Below are 20,080 nucleotides of genomic sequence, written 5' to 3'. Positions count from 1 at the left end.
CTCCCAAGTCGTCCACAGCAGGGTTCCAGAAAAGAGAACCTTAATCAGCACAGATAATATTTATTAGTTCAGAGCAGGGCAGGAACTCTGTTCAAGCTGAGCAGTGATCTGTTCGCACACGCTCAATACAATCAAATTTTTATACATCTCTTTAGGTAAAGTAAAAAACAACTTCAATACATCTCAAAACAATGTTAACTAACATAAATACATTACACATGAATACAATTATAGAGGGCTGCTCACCTTAATCAGCACAGATAATATTTATTAGTTCAGAGCAGGGCAGGAACTCTGTTCAAGCTGAGCAGTGATCTGTTCGCACACGCTCAATACAATCAAATTTTGAATCTCCTTTCCCCCCCCTCAGCTCTTAAAGAGACAGCACTCTATTGTCAGTCTTTTCATGTCACAATGATGATTCAACATTTCTCTGCCCTAGTTCCTAGAGGTATGTTACACTAGCACTACCTGTATTCTCATCTCCTCACCTCCAGGCATGCACACATTCATTCTCACATACACACACAGATCCCCGGGCAGACACCAATTCATTCTCATATACACACACCTAGGCAGGCACCCATTCTCACATAGACAGACTCTCAGAAGGCACCCAGTCATTCTCATACACAGACACACCCCCAGGCAGGTACCCATTCATTCACACACAAACCCTCCCACCCCCCAGACAGACTCCCATTCATACACATGCACACACTGAAGGCAGACCCTCTCTCTTTTTTTGCCAGCAAACTCAGAGCCTCTTTTGTTCCTCTGCTGCCGCAGTCACTGCTGCCGCATGGCTATTGGGGAGATGCCAATTGCTGCTACTGGCACTGAAGCCCATTCTGCTGCCTCCTCTGTGCAGGCCCGGCGGTATTAAAAGTTTGCGTGGTTTCCAGTTCCTCCATTCTGATCTTGTACATTGCAAGATCACCAAGGAAAAAGTGCTACTCCTGCACATTCCTAAAGATAACATATGCCAATCATTAAAAATTCAATTTTTTTTTCTTTTTTTACTTTTGCTGTCTGATCTTAGTTTTCTAATTGGTCGGTCACAGACTTTTTTTTCCACGTTCCCTTTCTTGTTCTTTTGCTAATTCCTTTTACAGGGTCTCTTTTTTTTTTTTCTTTCATCTCTCTCCACCTGTCTTCTTCCCTTCTTCCCTCAAATACACACTCAGGCTCTCATTCTCACATGTTTCTCTCTCTCTCACACACAAGCTCTCACTCTCACATTGTCTCTCTCTCTCTCTCTCTCATACATATACATTGGCTCTCTCTCTTTCACATGCTCTCACTCTCTCAAACACACACACAGGCTCTCTCACTCTCTCATGCTGTCTTACACATAAGAACATAATAAATTGCCATACTGAGTCAGACCAAGGGTCCATCAAGCCCTGCATCCTATTTCCAATAGTGGCCAATCCAGGTTACAGGTACCTGGCAAGTACCCAAACACTAAGTAGATCCCATGCTACTGATGTCAGTAATAGCCGTGGCTATTCTCTAAGTCAACTTGATTAATTGCAGTTAGTGGACTTCTCCTCCAAGAACTTATCCAAACCTTTTTTAAGACCAGCTACACTAACTGCACTAACCACATCTTCTGGCAACAAATTCCAGAGCTTAATTGTGCATTGAGTGAAAAAGAATTTTCTACGATTAGTTTTAAATGTGCTCTTGCTAACTTCATAGAGTGCGCCCTAGTCCTTCTATTATCCGAAAGAGTAAATAACCGATTCACATCTACCTGTTTTAGACCTCTCATGATTTTAAAGACCTCTATCATATCCCCTTCAGCCATCTCTTCTCCAAGCTGAACAGCCCTAACCTCTTTAGCCTTTCCTCATAGGGGAGCTGTTCCATCCCCTTTATCATTTTTTGGTTGCCCTTCTCTGCACCTTCTCCAGTACAATTATATCTTTTTTGAGATGCAGTGACCAGAATTGTATACAGTACTCAAGGTGTATTCTCACCATGGAGCGATACAAAGGCATTATGAAATTTTCCATTTTATTCACCATTCTCTTCCTAATAATTCCTAACATTCTGTTTGCTTTTTTTGACTGCTGCAACACACTGAGCCAATGATTTCAATGAATTATCCACTATGATGACTAGATCTTTTTCCTGGGTGGTAACTCCTAATATGGAACCTAACTGTTGTGGTTCTGGCCGCGAGCACCTCGGCCAGGCCCTTACCTCCGGGCTCCCGGAGGTAAGGGCCTGGCCGCAAACCAGGCCACTTCCAGAGGCCTGGTTTGCGGCCTGTTTGGCGGCATCCCTGCTGGGGCTGCGCCGCTGCGAGGTCTCCCATGGACGCGTGCGCGCCACTTGGGTGCTTTTCTAGGCCGTTTCACGTCAGTGGTGACTCCGCCCAACTTCTGATGTCAGACGCCGCGGCCTTCATAAGTCGGCCACGGTCATCCAGTCTTTGCCTTGCAACGGGTTAGCCTCCCGGTTTCCTGTTGCGCTGTGCCCTGGAGTGACTCGCTTGCTTCGTCGCTCCGTGCCTGCTACATTACCTGCTTGGTGCCTGCCTGCTTGCTACAGTACCTGCTTGGTTCCCACCTGCTTGCTACAGTACCTGCTTGGTTCCCGCCTTCCTGCTACAGTGCCTGCTTGGTTCCTGCCTGCTTGCTACAGTACCTGGTTGGTTCCTGCCTGCCTGCTACAGTGCCTGCTTGGTTCCCGCCTTCCTGCTACAGTACCTGCTTGGTTCCCGCCTGCCTGCTACAGTGCCTGCTTGGTTCCCGCCTGCCTGCTACAGTGCCTGCTTGGTTCCTGCCTGCTTGCTACAGTACCTGGTTGGTTCCTGCCTGCCTGCTACAGTACCTGCTTGGTTCCCGCCTGCCTGCTACAGTGCCTGCTTGGTTCCTGCCTGCTTGCTACAGTACCTGGTTGGTTCCTGCCTGCCTGCTACAGTACCTGGTTGGTTCCTGCCTGCCTGCTACAGTGCCTGCTTGGTTCCCGCCTGCCTGCTACAGTACCTGGTTGGTTCCTGCTTGCCTGCTACAGTTCCTGCCTGGTTCCAGTACCCAAGCTTTGCTACAGTTCCTGCCTGGTTCCAGTACCCAAGCTTTGCTACAGTTCCTGCCTGGTTCCAGTACTCGAGTCTTGCTACAGTTCCTGCCTGGTTCCAGTACCCGAGTCTTGCTACAGTTCTTGCCTGGTTCCAGAACCCGAGCCCAGTTACAGTATTGCCACTGTCCTAGTCTGGTTCCAGTTACCTGTCCTGATCCACAACCCACCTAAGTCCCAGCGGCCGAGCCCCTATGGGCTCCTCCCGGGGGGTCTTTGGCTTCCGAGGGTGAAGCCCCATAAGTCCCAGCGTTTGGGCTCCTACGGGCTCCTCCCGGTGGAGTACCAGCTTCCAGGGTGAAGAGCATCTACGTCCTGCCTGAACATCTGCCTCCCGGCCTGCTATTCATTAGAGACATTGACCACCTTTCCCAGTCTCCAGCAGGTCGGCCCAAGGGTCCACTAAACAGAGACTCCCATAACACTAACATCATGTAACTACATCATGGGTTATTTTTCCCTACATGCAACACCTTGCACTTGTCCACATTAAATTTCATTTGCCATTTGGATGCCTTATCTTCCACTCTCGCAAGGTCCTCCTGCAATTTATCACAATCCGCTTGTGATTTAACTATTTATTTATTTATTTAAAAATCTTTTCTATACCGTCGTTCGGTGGGGACCGTCACAACGGTTTACAGTAAGGCACATAAAAGTAATGATACTAAAATTTGTCAGTTTACACAGGTGCCATAAGGTTCGGTAACATAGTTTGTAATCAATGTTAGTTGTTAAATGTGATGAATCATGTCCAGGTCTCTCTATCTCAGTTTTGAGTACAACACTATCTTTATAATTGTAACTTATCCTTTAGTGATGAGCTATCTACTAAAAATTACTGCAGTGTGTGTGGGTGTTTAATTGTTGGTACTTTGCCCTTCCCTGGCTTCTATTCTCCCTTCTCTTTTTGAAAAGCTTGTTTAAAGAGCCAGTTTTTTAAACTTTTTCTAAAGGTTTTGCTGTCTCTGAATAATTTTGTATTATCTGCAAATTTTATAACCTCACGCGTCATATTCCTTTCCAGATCATTTATAAATATATTGAAAAGCACCAGTCTAACTACAGATCCCTCAGGCACTCCACTGGTTATTCTTTTCTACTGAGAAAATTGACCACTTAGTCCTACTCTCTCTTTCCTGTTTTTTAACCAGTTTGTAATCCACGAAAGGACATCACCTTCTATCCCATGACTTTAGTTTTCTTAGAAGCCTCTCATGAGGGACTTTGTCAAATGCCTCCTGAAAATCCAAATACACTACATCTACCGGTTCACCTTTATCCACATAATTATTATCTTTTTCAAAAAAATGAAGCAGATTTGTTAGGCAAGACTTCCCTTGGGTAAATCCATGCTGACTGTGTTCCATTAAACCATGCCTTTCTATATGCTCTGTGATTTTGATCTTTAGAATAATTTCCACACTAAAGTCAGGCTCATTGTTCTATAGTTCTCTGGATCACCCTTGGAGCCATTTTTAAATATTGGGGTTACATTGGCCACCCTCCAGGAACAATGGATGATTTTAATGATAGGTTACAAAATTTATCTAATAGATCTGAAATTTCATTTTTGAGTTCTTTCAGAACCCTGGGATGCATATCATCTGGTCCAGATGATTTGCTACTCTTTAATTTGTCAATCTGGCCTACTACATCTTCCAGGTTCACAGTTATTTGATTTAGTTCATCTGACTCATCACCCTTGAAATTTATCTCCAGAACCAGTATCTCCCCAACATTAGTAAACACAGTAGCAAAGAATTCATTTAGTCTTTCTGCAATAGCTTTAGCTTCCCTAAGAACCCCATTAAACCCCTCAGTCATCTAACAGTCCAACCGACTCCCTCACAGGTTTCTTGCTTCAGATATATTTTTAAAAGTTTTTAATATGAGTTTTTGCTTCTAAGGCCAACTTCATTTCATATTCTCTCTTAGCCTACTTATCAATGTTTTACACTTAACTTGATAATGCTTATGCTTTTTCCTATTTCTTCAAATGGATCCTTCTTCAAATTTTTGAAGGATGCTTTTTTGGCTAAAATAACCTATTTCACTCACCTTTTAACCATGCCGGTAATCGTTTGCCTTCCTTCCACGTTTCTTAATGCGTGGAGTACATCTGGACTGTGCTTCTAAGATTGTATTTTTAAACAATGTCCATGCCTGTTGTAGACTTTTAACCTTAGCAGCTGCACCTTTCAGGTTTTTTCTAACTATTTTCCTCATTTTATCAAAATTTCCCTTTTTAAAATTTAGTGTTAGAGCTGCAGATTTACTTATTGTCCCCCTTCCAGTTATTAGTTTAAATTTGATCATGTTATGATCACTGTTGCCAAGTGGCCCCACCACCGTTACTTCTTTCACCAAATCTTGCATTCCACTAAGAATTAAATCTAAAATGGCTCCCTCTCTTGTAGGTTCCTGAACCAATTTCTCCATGAAGCAGTCATTTATTCCATCCAGGAACTTTATGTCTCTAGCATGTCTGATGTTACGTTTACCCAGTCAATATTGGGGTAATTGAAATCTCACATCAAACAAAAAGTGCAGGAGGAGGGTCAATCCTGACAAAAGACTCCGAATGGATTTTGAAAGTAGATAAAGGTTTTTATTCATTTATGAGGCAACTCCACTGATTCAAATCCCAAGCACTGCTTAACGGCGTCCCCTGACACGGTCCCGTGTTTCGCCTAGGGCTGCATCGGGAGGGTAACGCCAACTGGGTTTCTCAATAGAAAGGCTAAAACAAATTAAACAAAACGTCAGGATGCTATATAGGACTTACGCCGAGTAAAATACAAACAATGATCATTCACAATAACTCTTACCTGACAGCTTGGTTTTCTGAATTCTGACAGGGAGCGCACTAACCCTAGACGCTGTCAGATATTTGAAGAATAGCAGTGGCGCCAAAATCACAGGTGAACCAATGACGTGGGAAAATTATCCCCATTCATTGGTTCCCGTTCCTGTGAGGTGCCCTAGCAGAATAGTATGTGACCAGTACTGACTGTGAGAGATCTTATGTAAACAGAAACCATTCTATCTCCCGATTGAGTCCCTTGGGGGTTACTGAATCTAGGGTAAATATCCCATCTTACGTCTTAGACTTATTGCATTGGCATACAGACATTTCAAAGTGCATTTTTTGTTTGTATTATTGACCTTGTTTTCAGTTGATAGTGATACTTTGGAATTCATTAGCTCAGGTGATTCTTATAGGCACATGGACTATGTTTGCTTTTATTGGAGCCTCTCTTTAGGGATGCCCAACTCTCCTGTTTCATTAGTATCTTTTAAAGATACATTCCTCCAAACCATGCACTGCTGAGTGACTGTCGGCTTTCCCCTTTGTTCTAGTTTAAAAGCTGCTCTATCTCCTTTTTGAATGTTAAGGTTAATGTAATGGTTAAGGTGGAGCCCGTCCTTTCGGAAAAGTCTCCCCCTTCCCCAAAAGGTTCCCCAGTTACTTACAAACTGAATCTGTCTTCCCTGCACCATTGTCTCATTCATTGAGTCTCTGAAACTCTGCCTGCCTCTGGGGACCTGCATGTGGAACAGGGAGCATTTCAGAGAACGCTATCCTGAAGTTCTGGATTTCAGCTTTCTACCTAAAATCCTAAATTTGACTTCCTGCATCCCCTGGGAGAGGACTCCAGAGGTCACAGCGAGCAATCCAGGCTTTGAACTCCACAGCACCAACGTCTAGAGGCCCTGCACCCTTTGTAGTAGAAGTGGACTGGAAGCACACGCCTAATAGCGTGTAAATCTCAAACCTTTTAATCCTTTGAGTGAAGGTCAACTTAATGGTGGTTGAAGAGGATGGTAAGTACAGCTTTGGGAAATCTTAGGACTTAGAAAAGTTTGGAGAGAGGTGAAATAGTGGGATATATTCTTTTGAGTTTGTGTGTGTCTGAGATAATAAGCAAGCCAGAGAGAGTTAATTCTAGTGTCTGTCTTTCCCACCCACCCATCCCTAGCTCAACCCTTGATTTTTAGGCAAGTTATACTTTCTCATTAAAAATCAATCAGGCTGTTATCTAAATCATACTATTGCGCCAGCCCTTATTGAGAGTTTAATCATCCACTTGTAGGAACTAGCAGATTAATTAGTAAATACACCTTTAAATTTAAAGTACTCTAATGTCAACTCCCTTAGTAACCTAAACTTAACTAGGAACTCAACATTATTAAGATGAAGGCAGCAGTCCAGCAGCAAGAGGGAGGCTTTTCAATCTTTTGCATTGAGTGTCACATGTATGATTTTTTACCCGCCGGTGAGAGATTGTATGTGCGCATCCGATGCAAAGAGATCCTGGCTCTCAGAGAACCAGTCAGATCTCTGGAGGCTAGAGTGGCAGATATGGAGGAGCTGAGGCAGACAGATAGGTACACACAGACTCTCACTCTCACATGCTGTCTCTCACACACATACAGAGGATCTCACATGCTATCTCTCCGAACATACAGGCTCTCACTCCCACATACAGTCTCTTAATTCACTCTCTTTCACACACACAGTCTCTCAACTCACTCTCACACACACACACAGTCTACAGGGCTTCAACCTCCCTCTTGCCTCTGGGCCTCCTCTTCGCGGGTCACCACTGGATGGTTTCTGCAGCGGCCCTGATCTTCTCGAGCTGCCATTGAGGTGGGATCTGCAGGAGCCTTGCTACTGGGACGCCTCTTCTCAGGCTGCCACAAAGTAGGATCCGTAGCAGCCCTGCCGCAAACACTGCTCCTCTTCTGCACGCTGACCGATGCTCCTCCTCCTTCCTGCCCAAATGGCTCCAGCAACATTTTTTTTCCAGAGCCAAGCAGGCTGGCTGGAGGAGCACCTGGAGTTTTGGAGGTGACTTGTTTTATTCATGCTGTGGTGGGATGAGCTCCAACACAGCCCCGCTGATCTTCCTGCTATGTGCGGGCCACAAGAAAAGTTGTGTGCAGCCATGCATGCGCGTAGCTTAGAGAGAATAGTGGCCAGCACACAACATAGGAACAGCACACTTTCCTGCTCAACAATCAGTGGGATGAAGTCCACCGGTAGCCACATGGGCCTTCCTATGTTGGCCATCAGCTTTCCCTTATGGCTTTGTACCCAGGGGTTATTGGCCGCCCCTGCCCCCTCTCAGTACACTACTGGGGGCAGGTCTTCCCTTTCCCTGGGGGCTTCAATTCAGGGTTCCCCAATCCCTGAGTCTCAGAAAGGCCCATGTGGCCAGCAGGACTCCTACTATTCAAAAGTCCAAAAATCCAAATCAGGCCCTGAGCAACCCTCTGCACCTTGGGTGGAAAGAAAGAGGTGGAGCTCTGACCTGAACTGGAGGGATCTCAGATGTCTTCCAAGGTACCAGGTAGGCCCAAACAATAACTCAGTATGAACCTCCAGCCTTCCTCTCACCTTCCAACTTAGACTGCCCTCAGAGCCCTGTGCGAAGCTCTGCTATAAACCTCCTGCAGGAGATATCCATTTCAGCGCCGCCATGGGAGGACTGCCAAATGAATGGATCCTCCCCCTAGTTATCTTTCTCTAATACACTACTCTATATGATCCCAGGGCTTACTGGTAACCCGTAAAGATGCCCAGGTAACACAAGGAAAGACTAAAGAGGTTAGGACGCTTCAGCATGGAGAAGAGTTGGCTGAGGGAAGATATGATAGAGGTCTATAAAATAAAGAGTGGAATGGAACAAGTAAACGTGAATTGGTTGTTTCTCTTTCAAAAAGTACAAAAACTAGGGGACACACAATAAAGTTACTAAGTTATACATTTAAACTAGTAAGAGAAAATATTTTTTTACTCAACCCATAATTAAGATCTGGAATTCATTGCCAGAGAATGTTGTGTAAGCTGTTAGTGAGCTGGGTTTAAAAAAGATTTGGACAAGTTCCTGGAGGAAAAGTCCATAAACCATTATTAAGTTGCAGAAATCCACTTCTTATCCCTGGGTAAGCAACAAGCTTGGGATCTTGCCAGGTACTTGTGATCTGGATTGGCCACTGTTGGAAACAGGATACTTGGCTTAATGGACCTTTGGTCTGACCCAGTATAGCAAATCTAATGTTCTTATGTTCTAATGTGTCTCAGTTCCTTACATGGAAACTTCTGTGTGAGTGACTGAAAGCTTCTGGCACACTGATGTAGGAGGACCTTTTGTTTTATCTTCAACACAGTTCAATTTTGTCTACTTTGCTTGCCTACTGTTTGCATCTCTGTTCTTTGTGCCTAAGTATGCTCCTTTGTCCTTTTTTATTTGTGATTTGGGTGCAGTTCATTGTGTACCTAAAAGATAGAAAAAAAAAAGAGAGTAAGGCTAAATGGTAAATTTTCCTGGTGGGAGAAAGGTAAATAGTGGAGGGCCCCAAAGATCTGTTCTGGGACCACTGCTTTTTAATATATTTATAAACAACCTGGAAATGGGAACGAGTGAGGTGATCAAATTTTCTAATGACACCAAATTATTCAAAGTTGTTAAATCACAAGAGGATTGTGAGAAATTACAAGAAGACCTTGCAAAACTGGGAGACTAGTCATGCAAATGGAAAATGAAATTATATTGTATTTTTCATTGTAATAGAAGTCTGTTGAGGATGATTTCTTCAGGACCTTTTTTAACATTTCAGCTGTACCATGATATATTTGTTCACTGTTGGAAGGGCCAGCTAGAGGATGGATCACCACTCTCCACAAAAATCTACTTCCTTTTGTTTTCTAGTCTCTAAGTTCCTAGTTTTGTTGACTGTTCTGAATGAAAATGGAAAATAAATAGTTGAAAAAAAATGCAAAGAGGAACCCAACAGCTCTCATTTAGGAATAACATTTCTAGAAGTGGGGAAATTACTAGCGATGTGCATTCTTATTATCTGATTGCGAAAGTTGATCTTAATGAGTCAATTTCTGGTTCAGATTGGGTCATCCAAACAAATGAATGTAGTGCCCTAAAAAATCAGAATCTTTTTTGAATTATTTGATTGATCCAAAAAAAAATCTATGAGGGAAATAAAGTGAGACAGAGTGGAGTCAGGTGGGGATGGACAAGGAAGGAGCAGGACAAATCATGTTGCAGCACTTTTTCCACCAGCCTATCTCAGCTGACAACAGCATGAATTGACTTTATCACTGGCCATCAGAAGGGATGATAATTTGTATCAAACAAGCTTGAGCTATTCAGTATCCTGAGAACACCTCACTGGAGGACTGTTTAAAGAAACAGATTTGAAATTTATTTGAAAAACTGTTTATTGCATCAATACTAATATACATAAAATCAATAGTAAGAAACAACCATAATCAAAGATGCTATTAATTGCATCAGTGGCATGGGGTCTTCTTAGTGTTTGGGTAATTGCCAGGTTCTTGTGGCCTGGTTTGGTCTCTGTTGGAAACAGAATGCTGGGCTTGATGGACCCTTAGTCTGACCCGCATGGCAATTTCTATGTTCTTATGTTCTTGAAACCATCTCTGGAACTGGTATCCTCCCCAACATCCTCATTAGTAAACATAGAAGCAAAGAATTAATTTAGTCTTTCTGCAAATGGCCTTATCTTCCTAAAAGTCCCTTTAACCCTTTTGTCATCTAACGGTCCAAACCAACTCCCTCACAGGTTTCTTGGTTTGGATATATTTTAAAAAGTTTTATTATGAGTTTTTGCCTCTAAGGCCAATTTCATTTCAAATTCTCTCTCTTTGCCTGCCTTATCAAAGTTTTACACTTAACTTGACAATGCTTATTGCTTTATCCTATTTTCTTCAGATGGATCCTTTTTTTCCAATTTTTGAAGGATTGTTTTTTGGCTAAAATAGCCTCTTTCACCTCACCTTTTACCATGCTGGTAATCATTTTGTCTTCCTTCCACCTTTCTTAATGCGTGGAATACATCTGGACTGCACGGCTAGGATTGTATTTTAAACAATGTCCATGCCTGTTGAACACTAAGGTGAAAAACCTGATTGCTTTTCCTGAAATTGTCCATGATGCGTTCCCAAAATACCCCATTTTAAATCTTCAAAGCAATGATTAATATTCTAGGGAACGAGGGTATGATAGGAGCCTGAATTTTACGCATATTGAGACAGCTCTTATGCTCAGTCAGACGTGTCTTTATGGGAACGCTTAGTGCGGCCAACATAAACCTTGTTACAAGGACACTGCAAAAGATAAACAACAAGGGTAGATAAACAATCAATGTTGCTATGTAAATGAGTGGTTTTTCCTGAGACGGACTTTTGAAACTAGGGTAACAGATTAGAAACATTACTGTACCGAAAACCATCTGAAAAGAAATAAACTTTTATATTTTTCCAGTTTCCATCTGATTGGATTAAGAAATAATTTATCAGTAGGTCAATTTTTGAGGATATGACGTATTATGCTCCAGGAAGGGCTGATTTTATTATATAACCACAGGAACTGAGTAGGCGCTTATTGGAACGGGGTTATCCTTTCAACAAAATTATGAAGCTTACAAAATAGACGTAGACACAGAATAAACCTGGCTCCTACTTGAAAAAAAAACACCCCTGCTGAATTGCCTTTAGTGTATGTACTTCAGTACTCCCACTTAGCGAGTATGATTACTCATACTAATTTGTAAGCATTGGGAATTATTAGCTTTGCATCCAATTTTTAGAAACCTCCATTGTTTGCATATAAGAGAGGTAGAAATATTAAAGATCTAGTTGCACATTCTCTCTTACCTCCAGAAATAGCCCCAGTATCAATTCTTATTAGTGAACATAACCCCTGTGATAAATGCAATTTTTGTGCTCAATCTGTCACTGGTGCACACTGTGTGGAGCCCATCTCAGGAAGAACCATCAATTTACATAGCAACACTGATTGTTTATCTACCCATGTTGTTTATTTTCTGCAGTGGTCCTCTAACAAGTTTATGTTGGCCGCATTAAACGTTCCATAAGACAGCGTAAGAGCTGTCTCAATAACATGTAAAATTCAGGCTCCTGTCGTACCTCATTGCCTAAATATAATTATTGTTTTGAAGATTTGAAGTGGAGTATTTTGGAACACATCATGGACCATTTCAGGAAAAGCAATTGGCTATTCGCCTTAATTTTAGAGAACAATTCTGGATCTTTTCCTTGGATACTCTTACCCCTTGAGGGTTAAATGTCGAGGTGGAATGGTATTCAGTAATATAGCGAATCATAGAAAAGGCTTTTCCTGGAACATCTCATCTTGCAGCTTCCAGCCTTGTGATTTTCGATACCAAGAGAGATGCTATGGTGGAAGAAGGGTAACACTGTCATCTAAAAAACTTCTTCTATTGAAAACCTCTCCTATTGAAAAACCTGTTTTGCAATGTTTCTTTAAGTGATTTTTTAAAGATATTTGGCGGTGTTTTTGTGTGCTTTCTACATGTGTTGGGCACTTTTATTTACATGTCACAATACTAATGGCTATTTTATTTTATTGTAGTTACAATCTGACAATTGATTTGACTGCTGAATAGATGGCAACGGTGGTCATGATATATAAGGAGATCCCGCTGATGCAGTGCTACGAAACACAGACCCATGTCGGGGAGTCTATACGGCAGTTTGGACTGAGATAACTTTTATAAGTAAACAGTTTAAAAAGTTTTAAAAAAGTTCAAAATGTGTTTATTCATGGCTGATGATTTTATCTAAGGCAAAAGAAGGTAAATTGTACTGGAACGTGCCTATTAGATGGCCACACAGATGGTGTAATATTTCATTTTTGGAAGGTTATTTCTTAGGCAAATATAACAACCAACACAACCAAAACATACAACCCTCCTAACCTCAAAATTTCTCTTCCCCTCCCCACGTCTGATCCATTACCTACCCCCTACCAGGAACATCATCCATAAGATAGGAACTGGAGATCACCCACACCACATCCCGCTCACCCAAACACTCTTTCATACTGGAGGAGGGGCCCACCTATCCAAATATCACACTGGGTCTACTACAGCCAAACACACTGCACAAACATAAGTATCTCATTCAACTACAGCACACATCCTTACCACAGCAATGCCACCCTACCTCAAGCACACTGCCCCATAAAGAGCTATAGGAATGTTTACAAGAATAGAGAATCAAAAATCTTAGCTATGGCAAAACAGAGGAAGAAAAAAGAAATGGTCCAACATCCTCAGGATACACTTTCCAAAAGTAGCACATCAGCAGTCAGCACATAGCCAAACACTGCCATCCATGGGACCAAACTATAAATGTGTGCTCCCTTCACCCCAAAATTGGCATATGAATTCACAAAATAAAAAAGGGGGGAATCCTTCTGCAGTTAGCATGCAGTGCGCATAGTTCAAATCCAAGGAGTATCATTTCCCGGTAGTCCACCGCAACTGAGCAGCGCCAACTTGGAACTTCAGGAAAACAGTGAAATCTTGGTAAAAAACAACAAACTGCAGTCCACACAACCTTGGAATATATTCCAACAAGAAAAACAAGTCAGAAGACTAAATCCAAAAAACGATCCACCAAAAGTAAATAGTTCACTAAGTCAGTACATCTCAATCTTAAATGTCAGCTCAGACCCACTTGGACAACTACAAACGCCTTTGCCTCAGCAGCTTTCTCAAAAACATAGTATTGGCCAATAAACCACAGCTTTAATTTCGCTGGGTACATTAAGTAAAGCACGCCTTCTTCCTGGCCAAAGTGTGCACAAACCGGTGCCATCTCTTTCCCCTTCATGGGCCACCTTCGCAGAGAAGTAATTTAAAATATGAATTGTATTCCCTTCCTGTAGCAGTTTTAGGGAGCTCCTAGTATGCCCAGAGTATATATTTTGGTTGCAAGGTTTAACACTTGTGCCATTATGGGGCCACGACTGCACGTCGCACTCCCGACTCCCACGAGGGTCCCGTGCGGTGGACTTTCTCAAATTACAGTGAAAATTAGTGACCAACCATGACTCAAAGAGCTCTCTCAATTCGGTCTCAGGCACTTTTTTGGAAATTCCTCGTACCTTTAAGTTATTTCTCTGATTCCTATTCTCCAAATCATCAAACTTATCCGCCCCAGCTTTTGCAACCTTCTCCAACACCTCAACTTAGATTCCAGCATCTGCATGTGGCCTCCACAGGAACTCGGGTGAACCTCCATTTTGGTAAGTTTCTTGGCAAATTCAGTGAACTTAGAATCTATTGTAACAATCACAGACTGAAATCATTCTAGCTTCTCCGCTAATTTAATTTCCATCACAGTAATTACAGCAGATGAAACTCCTTGATAAATGCTGCTGTTTCAAACTGCAAGTCTCTGCTCAACTTCCTCAATCAGCATCTTAGAGTCACTGCTCTTCAACTTATCCTTATCTTGCTTAGGTGTTTTAGACATTATTCACACTCCCACAATGCAAAATATAAACTCCTCAATAGCACGACAGTGCAAATCACTCAAAACAAAAATAAGTGAGGCAAAAATGGAAAAATAAAGTGTTGAAGGGTGGGTCCCAGAGCTAACAGCACAGACATCTGTTTGGCTCACTGTATTATGTGATCCCCTAGATTTAAATTTAATTGATATCCTTGATTTATGATTCTTAGTACCCACCAGTCAATTATTAATAAAGAACATGTTGGTTTGAAAAACTGTAGCCTTCCCTACTCCCATTGGAAGGCTGTCTAGGTTTAATAGGGAAAAATGGTTGAGACTGAAGTAGACAATTTGGATTTGATGTAGAATGCATTTGTTGCAGAGGCTTGTTAGTCTCTGTTTTTTCCTCAGTACATGGGCCTGCTCTGATGCTACAGTTGTTGCTGCTGAAGACGAGAGCGCTAATAAGGATACAGAAAATGACTTCTCCTGTTACAGAAGTATTGTCTCTGTGGGACCTTTGCTGATTTTACTGATTTTACAAGTATAAGAGCAGACTGTTCACCTCCTTCCAGTCTGCTATTATACTTGCCAGCCTAACAAGACTATTATGTCCATCTGACAATCAACCCTTGCCTCCATCCCTGCCATCTTTTTACTACACTCACCTCTCTCCTCAAACTGCCTCTGCCTCCTGTTCTCCTTTACTCTCTATGTGTGACTTCTTCCATAAAAGACTGACAAGCTTATTTGTAACTTTTCCATCCAACTGACTCCTCTATCCTCACTTCATTCACCTCCCCTTGCTTTGACTCCTGACACATTTCCTTTTCTGAAATGACAGAGGAGGAAACAGTCCATCTTCTCTACTCCTCCAAACTCACTACTTGTTCTCCTGATCCCATTCTCTCCCAACTCCTCAGTTCTATCTTCCCTGCAATTGTCCCCACAAACTGTCACATCCAACTGTCACTGTGACTGACCCCTCTTCCATCAAACCTATTCACTGTTGGAATGACCAGCTAGAGAATGGATTGCCATCCCCTACAAAAGATGCAAGAGAAACCCAGAAGCTCCCATCAGGGAATAATATTCCCAGAAGTGGTGGAAATTACTAGCGATGTGCATTCTGATGCTCTGATGTGAAATTTGATCTGAATGGGTCAATTTTTAGTTCAGTTTAGGTCATCATTCTAACCAATGGGGTGCAATGCCTCAAAGAATATGAATCATTTCTGGCCAATTTGGTTTAATCCATTAAAATCTATGAGGGACGCAAAGCTAAAAAAAAAAAAGTGGAGCTAGTTGGGGATGGAACAAGAAAGGAGCAGGACCAATCATGTTTCAGCACTTGTTCAACTATCTTACCCCAGCTTGCAACTGGATGTATTGGACTTATCATTGCTAAAAAAAGGCATTACAGCATTTGTCAAAGAAGTATGAGCTGTTCAGTATCCAGAGAGCACCCTCGTTGGAGGATTGTTTGATGGAATAGATTTTGAAATTTTATAGCAGAATCTCTGCAATCATCCCTTCCATCTGTCTCATCCTCTATTAATCACTTGCCACGACGACTGTTCCTCTTCCTTCAAACATGCTATGATTCCATCTCTCCTTAAAAAACCTTCACGGACTATACATGACCTACCAGCAATTATCCCATCTCCCTCCTCCCTTTCACATCCAAACTACTGGAACATGTTGTTCATTTCTTCTGTCTTGACTTCATTTCCTTTCAATCCATTCTGGATCCGCTTCAGTCTGGCTTTCACCCTCTACATTTCACAGAGATTGCTCTTGCCAATCTCTGGTGACCTCATCATGGCCAAGGCCAAGAGTCTTTACTTGATCCTCCTCCTTCTTGACCTGTCTGCTTCTTTGGATACTGTTGATCATCGTCTACTCGACATGCCTTAATGAGTGGATTTTGTGATTCTGCTCTATCCTGGTTTCTTCTTACCTCTCCCATCATATTTTACTGTATTCTCTGGTAGTTTTCCTCCACTCTCTATTCCCCTATCATTTGATGTGCCTCAAGGCACACCTCTCTAGCCCTCTTCTCTTTTCTCTCTATATTTCTTCCCTTAGTGCTCTAATCACCTCCCATTGTTTTCAGCACCATTTTTATGCTGATAACTCCCAGATCTGTACTGAGAATTAAGTCCCAGATCTCAGCCTGCTTGTCTGACATTGCCAACTTATCTCCCACTACCACCTTAAACTTATCATGGCCAAGAAGGAATTTCTTATCTTTCCCTCCATCCTGCATTCTCTTTTCCCCTCTTTCTGTCTCTGTGGATGGCGCGCTCATCCTCCCAGTTCCCTCAGTCGTAGCTTTGGGGTCATTTTTATGTCTCTCTCTCTCCTTCTCCACACACATCCAAAACAATGCTAAAGCATATTGTTTCTTCCTCTATAACATTGCTAAAATTCATCCCTTCCTTTCTCAGCATGCTATCAGATGCTTATCCATATCTCTTATCAGCTCCCACTTATACTACTGCAACTTGATCTTTGTGGGCCTCGCCGCTGACCAACTTTCTCCACTGCAATCTATTCAAAATTCTGCTGGATGCTTTTCTTCTTTATGTTTGCTATGACCATGTAATTCCTTCTGCCTACAATGCATTCACTTTGCAGCTCCTCATTATCTATCTTCACTTTTCTTTCTCCTACACCCTTCCTCGTGAACTCCATTCATTGGGTAGTCGCTCCTATCTGTACCCTTCTCCTCCACTGCTAATTCCTGACTGCGCTTTCCACTGTAATGCCATATGTCTGGAATAAACTCCCTGAGTCAGTTCATCATGCTCCCTCTCTGTTCACATTTAATCAAGTCTAAAAACTGATTTTAACTCCTAACTTCTTCTCCACAATAAACCTTGTCTTGACTAGATTGTAAGTTTCCATGGAGTAGGGACTTTACTGCACTGCATATATATCTAGTAGCAATTTATAAATGATAGAAAGTAGTATTGGGGATAAGGAGCTTAGCACAGTGATCCTTATGATATCCATCTTTTCTTTTAACTAGATTGTCACCTGTGCATGAAGCGGCTGCAAATTTATCATGGGCATCTTCATGAAGACCTGAAGTACATAGCCAAGCTGGTCTTCTGGTTCCAATAGCTATTGATGAAATCCTGGAAAAAGTGTCATAGGGCATGGATGACACGCAAGCGCAGACTGTGCAGTTTAACATATCATAAGCAGGGCTTAAACACCTTAGACACCAGTCATGATGATCAGTTAGGGACATCTTTGCCCTGCCTGAAGACATCCTCTGAAGCTCGGCATCACAAAGAGATAGAAGCCAAGGCAAACTCAATTTTGAACTAAATTTTAAAAAATCACCTCACTAGTTTTTTTTTTAGACTCGCAAATAAAGAAAAAATCAAAATAAATGTAACTGATAAGAAAATAAAACTAAAGAGAATTACATGTGAAAAATGTTAAATGATTGGTTTAAGAGCATGAGAACAAAAGGTGTTCATTCACAAAGGTAGATAAAACGATTGAGAAGACTCATGCAGTGGATAGCTGTGCAGGAAACGGGCTACACATGCTTAGAAAAACCTTTTTTGATTTTTCCCAGCTTTGAAAGAGCTTTTCCATTTCGGCACTGCTGGATGGTATCACTCACTTTCAAGACTGACTTTATCCTGCTTGACCACAGAGAATGAATGTGGCAACTTTCTTGGGGCAGTTTATGCTCTGTTGCCAGCCCACTCTCAGATGCTCCTTCTCCCCCCCCCCCCCCCCCCCAATTCCCCATCTCGGCTCTTAGGTATTAACCTAACCAATGGTTCTTTAGTATACTACATGCTATGCTGTCTGATTGTACACAATAGGATTCAGAGAAACATGCAAATGTCATCTTGCACTGCAGTATATAACCTTAACCCTTTCCTTGAAGAGTACAAGAGAAAGACTAAATGGCTGTAGTGAAAGCCAGATGGAGAAAAGTAAGGGGAAAGGCCTTGCAGAATATGATTAATAGGAGAAAGACGCATCAGCAAGTCAGATGCCTTCGTAATCCCTAACATTTTATAATAAGGGGGGTGTTAAAGTGTTTCAGAATGGACATGAAGGGAAGAGGTTAGTGTGTTACAATATGGCATTCTGATGTTTGATATCATAATCCTTTCCTGTTGTTGACAAAATACCATGATAACCTTCAATCAGCTGATGACCTGGGGCCCCAACCATTGCTATTGAACTAACACCTGTAAATCATAACCCCATCTAACCACAGAAAGAAAACCCATCTTTAAATTGTCAAGGTAGAACACTGCTTTCATATGTAGAATAATGCATTCATAACCGATTGCTGTTTTGTGAAACTAGAGCAGTATATCTTTATATATATCATTATATTGAATGGGCATTTTTATTTGTGATTACTTTTTGACTTCACTACAAAATGATTACTTTTCAGCAAGCAGGCCCCAGTAAACTGTTCCGAGGACGTTTTAGTAAGCAGACTTCCAAAGAGAAGGTGATCACTTAGGAGTGACAGAAGGGTCCATCTTCTGAAGACTGGCTCAGTATCAAGAGTATATAAAGGATGACTCAATGAGTCCTTAGGGGGAATTTTGGAATAGAAATGAGAAACATCTTGGAGGCAGCTAAGGGGAGCTGCACTCCACCTTAGTGCTCCATTGGATAAGTAAGAGAGAAGTGTTTTTTCCTACAAATGGCTAAGGGCTATCCTAGAAAGATCCAACCCCTAGGCATCCTCAGGGAAAGTTGTTCTTGTCAAGCCAGCCGTCTGTAAGGAACTTTGGGAACAAAAGGCTTGTCTGAAATTCTTTTTGGTTTCTTAAGAGTCAGAGACCTTTTTGAGTGTATTAACAAAGTCCAGTGTGCTTGAATTTTACTTAAGCTGTATAAGGAACTGATCTTGTTTTCATACAAGTGGCATATTAAGTCTAATAAAAAAATAAAATAAAATCAGCCTTTATATGCATTTTGGAAATTATAGAACTGTTTCCTGCTTTTTATTTTTGTATTAAGGACTGCCTTTATTCATGTAGTTACTGAACATTTGATTTTCTTTAATAATTTTTTTTTTTGTTTGAAACACAACACTTGATGTGGATTGTTTTATATTCTGAGAGTAATTCTCTTCAAAGATCTACATATAAAGACTGTCCCCATCACAGAACCATGTCAAGGTGTCCCCAACCCTGATCTGTGCTCAGCAGTGCTTGGAAGTGTGATCCCCCCCTTGAAAGGTGGGGGTTATTTTATTTATTTATTTTTAGATTTTTATAATCCAGTTTTCAGCACTTCAAAGTGTACATCAAAGTGAATTACATTCAGGTACTATAGGTTATTTCCCTATCCCCACAAGGCTTACAACCTAATTTTGTACCTGAGGCAACAGAGGATAAAGTGACTTGCCCAAGGTCACAAGGAGCAACAGTGTCATAAATCTTCAGACTTTGAACAGAATATAATGCCAGTGTAGCTACAAAGAGATCCTAAAATTTGCCCCTTATTCATGGTAGTTGCCCCTTGCTAGTGTAGAGTCAATGGACTCAACATACCCTGCCCCTGTGATGTCAGAATAGAGTAGGTGTGTTTAGACTCTACCCAGTGGGAGGTCTCTTAAGTTTAACAAAACTTCTGTGCCAAGTGAGTGTAGGGGGAGAC

This window comes from Rhinatrema bivittatum, chromosome 2 (assembly GCF_901001135.1).
Source record: "Rhinatrema bivittatum chromosome 2, aRhiBiv1.1, whole genome shotgun sequence".
NCBI classification, from domain to species: domain Eukaryota; kingdom Metazoa; phylum Chordata; class Amphibia; order Gymnophiona; family Rhinatrematidae; genus Rhinatrema; species Rhinatrema bivittatum.
The sequence above is the reverse complement of the archived record's forward strand: the minus strand, read 5'-3'. Positions refer to the sequence as shown.